Source organism: Gossypium hirsutum, chromosome D06, assembly GCF_007990345.1.
Source record: "Gossypium hirsutum isolate 1008001.06 chromosome D06, Gossypium_hirsutum_v2.1, whole genome shotgun sequence".
NCBI classification, from domain to species: Eukaryota; Viridiplantae; Streptophyta; class Magnoliopsida; order Malvales; family Malvaceae; genus Gossypium; species Gossypium hirsutum.
The window spans coordinates 43,580,221-43,584,869 of NC_053442.1; positions in this window are offsets into that span (position 1 = coordinate 43,580,221).

The following is a 4,649-nucleotide window of genomic DNA, read 5'->3' on the forward strand; positions in this document are numbered from 1 at the left end:
ACACAAGCTGTAGGTTGGAATGTAAGCTACACAATACTGCTCACACGAGCTATGGAGAATCCGCAACAAATGCAGGACCTCAGCCATCGGTAGAACATTCAAGACTAGCACCCGAAACATGAAATCCCTAATGACATGTCATTTGTATCCTGAGGATTCCTAAGGTTCATATATCAATCCATTTACAATATAAATAACATAATAAAAATCAATTTAAATATAAATACGTGATATAACCATTCATACGAACTTACCTCGGTGACTAGGGACGTAGAAGTTAGATTGAACTAATCTGAAGCTTTTGCCTTTCCTCAATTTAAGTTTGGTTAAGGTTTATCTTGATATAAATAGATAATTATATTCAATTAAGTACTTCAATTAACCTCAAACATTCAATTCAACCCAATATTCACATATATGCAAAATTACCAATTTGCCCCTAACATTTTAACTTTTTTACAATTTAGTCATTAAGCTTATAACTTAAAATCTAACCATTTTAATCTAAATCCATGTTAACCAAACATGCAAGGGACCTTGAAACAACTCATATTCACCATCATTTCATAATAAAACATTAGAATTTATACCTTTAACAAATTAGTCCCTAATTCCAAAATTCAACAAAAATCACTTAACAAAACTTGTTTATTTTTCAACAAAGATTCATAATCTATCATTTAACTTCAAGAAAATTCTTGGCATAACCATCAGCCTTTAATAGTGTTACAAATTGACCCTCAGGCTAGCTAAATTAAGCTAAAATGATCTCAAAAACATAAAAATCATTAAAACGGGACTCGAATACACTTACATGCAAAGAAATAGCTTGACCGAACTTTTCTTACCCTTTAATGGCGATTTTAAACTATGGATGAAGGAGATAAGAAAGATGATAGCTTTTCATCTTTTAATTCTTTAACATTTTAATTAATTATCAAATTACTTAATTACCCTTTAAAAACTAAGAAAATTTCATTAAAACCATGCCATGCATATGCACTAATTCATTAAATGTTTTATTTACCATTCAAGTCCCTTGGTTTAAGATCTCGTAGCTATTGGACCTTTTTAACTACTAGAACTTAACTTTTACACTTTTTACGATTTAGTCCTTTTTACTTAATTAACTATGTAAATATCAAAATTCTTAACGAAAATTTAATACGAATTTAATTTAATCTCAAAGACATTAAAATAATAATGAAATAATAATTTACTCATTAGAATTGTGGTCCTGAAACCACTGTTCCAATATCATTGAAAACGGGCTGTTATAAACATTACATGTAACAGCCCGTTTTTAGTACAATAGGAACAGTCGTCGAAACCACAAATCTGACGTAAGAATAAAATTTATTTTAATATTATTTTATGGTCTAGGGTATGACAGGAGTGTCGTATGAAAATCTTGTTAAAAAATTTTACCGATTACATGTGTAATTTTTTAAAAAGGACTAAATTCAAAAAGGTGCAAAACTTGCTAATTGTGATAATTAAATGACTAAATAGCTTAACTAATAAATAAGGAAGGACTTAAGGCATAAATAAGCCTAAAGTAGATGGATGACACGGCATAACATGGGAAAATAATAAAATAAAACCAAATTAATGGCAAAATTGTAAATAAGTTGAAATGAAAACTAAAACAAATTGAAATTAAGGGTTTCTAGACATTATCATCATCAATTTCGGTTCAAAAATAGACATAGAAGAGAGCTTAAGCTGGTTCTTCAATTTTTGCTTCATGTGAGTTCAATTCTTACCCGTTTCTTGAAATTTTTATGTTTTTGAGATTGTTACAATTAGGTCCATCTAAATCTTATCTTAGTTTTTGATTTTATTGAAAATTTTGGAAGTTGCTATTGATGATTTTATATAATTTTAGTTATTAAATGATGAATTTAATATGTTGATGGGTATTTAAAAGTATTTTGGTAAGGACTTTTAATGAAATTGTGATTTAGGGACTAAATTGAAAAGATGGAAAATTAATGGAAAATTCTAAATTTTATGAAATACATGGGCTGCTATTGTGGTACATGAAAATCTTCTAGGCGTGGAATAAGGATTAAATTGTATAAATTTCATTTTTCGAGCCAAGGGATAAAATTGTAATTAATTAAAAGTACAAGGGAAAAATAGAAATTTTTCCAAAGGTATACATTGAGTTGAATTGAGTATGAATTGTATTAAATTGTGTTAAATTCATTCATATAGATCTAGATAGACCAAATACGAAGTTAGAATGAGGAAAAGGAAAACTATTGGACTAGTAGCTTACAAGTCTATGAACATTTTTCGAGGTAAGTTCGTGTAATTAAATTGTATATTTATATGTTTTAATTGAATGTTATGTATTTGAAATGTATAAAATTTTCATGTATAAGTATGAATCTTATATTCAATAATGTCTGACAAGTGCTAAGCCCGGTATGAGCATTAAAAATTCGATGGATACAAATGACATTGTCATTAAGGGTTCCCGATTGGTTGTGGTCCTGCATATGCTGCGGACACACCACAACTCGCAAGAGCGTCCCGTTATTTAGCTCCTATAAGCATCTCGTTATATGTCTCTCACGAGCTTCCCGATTAATGGTTCTCTTGAACTTTCCATATATGGCTCGTAATAAGCTTCCCGATAATTGGCTCTCATAAGCTTCCTGATTAATGGATCTCTGGAGCTTCCCGATATTGGCTCACATGAGCTTCCCTATTATGACCTCTTATGAGCTTTTCGTTACATAGCTCACATGAGCTTCCCGATATATATATAGCTCGAAAGAGCTTCCTGATTACATGCTCGTATGGGCATAGCTGTATATGAATTGACGGATTACAAAATTGTACACTTTGTGTGTACTACCCGGGTATCCATCAGAATTGTAAATGATTTAAAGGGCAAAATTCTAACATAAGACAATATAAATTCAAAATGAATTATTATGAGTAAATACTTAAAATACATGGATTGATTTATACATGTTATATGGACACTTGATGTGGAAAGTATATGTATACGAAAATTTGATTATTGTTGAGCTCATACATGTTTCTTGATGTTTATATGAAATAATGTCTAACATGGTTGATGAGAATATGTGTTAGGGCTTCTAGTCAATTTGGTTTGAATATGAAATGTATGCTTACCTTAATTGTGATTAATTGGCAAGTTAAATTCCATGTTATACGAACTTACTAAGCATTAAATGCTTACTCTGTTTTATTTTTCCTGTTTTATAGTAATTCGGAAGCTCGCTGGGTTGGAAGCTTGGCGGAGATATCTCACATTATCCATTAGCTCATTTTGGTATATATAACAAACTAAATTTTGGTTATAATGGCATGTATAGGCTAAATTTTTATATGTATATATTTAAGGCCTTAACATGTCTAATGTGTGTTTGTAATGGATGAATGGTGGAAATTACATAGGCATATTGATGAGTGGTTTGAGATAGTATAATTAGTAAAATATGCATATATGTACGTACGGTTATTTTGGTAAGTTTGGATTATCGAACATATGTGATGATATGTTATGTATTAAGCTTGATTTTGGCTTGGATTGAAAGTCTTGTTATGGTTTATGAGTGTGCAAATTGATGTGTTTAGGTTGAAATCAAAATGGGTGAGAAATGTGGCTTGGAAAATGACCTATTTTCGTCCATACGGGAAGAGACACGGGCGTGTGTCTCAGCTGTGTGTGATACATGGCCTAGCACATGGGTGTGTGGTTTGGCCGTGTGTCCCCTGCATCTTCAAAATTACAAAACAAAATGCTCAAAATATTCACACGGCCTAGCACACGGGCTTGTGGTTTGGCCGTGTGACCCCTGCATCTTATTAATACAAGTCAGTATGCTCACACGGCCTAGCACATGGGTGTGTGGCTTGGCCGTGTGACCTAAGTCAGAGAACTCATATGTTTAGACACGGGATGAGACACGGCTGTGTGTCCCTATTTCGAAGGTTCACACGGCCTGAGACACGAGCGTGTCTCTTGACCGTGTGAGACACACGGCTTGGCCACACGGGTGTGTGTCCCCTGCATCTTGAATTTTTTTTGATGTTTTCTAAAAAATTTCTGAGCACCCAGTTTAGTCCCTACTTATTTCTAATGCGTAATTTGGGCATTGAGGCTCATATAAGGGACAATATGATTGATTATGATTGATTTCTGATATGAATGTTAAATGTTATGAACTGTCTATATTTGATTTATAAAATCTGGTAATGCTACGTAACCCTATTTCGGTGACGTATATGGGTTAGGGGTGTTACATTACATGAAATAGGACCAAGTAGAATAGGCTCTAAATACATTTATGTATTTATTCATTTGTGACGTTCATAGTGTGAGATACCTTAATATTGAGTGGATGATGGACTATGTATGCCTGACTTGTATACTTTGATGTAAGTAAAAGCTTGAGTTTAAATAGATAAAGAACAGAAAGTTGGTGCGTTGGGTATAAAACTTTTGCAGCATGTAGCATCATTCACAATAGTGGAATTCATATCCCAAGACATGGGTAAATGATATCCTCTCATTGGCATTACATGATAGATGAAAATTAAAGTGGCCACGAGTCGTTTGTCTTTTTGATGAATGATTTAATTATTATATGATGTAATTGACTTTC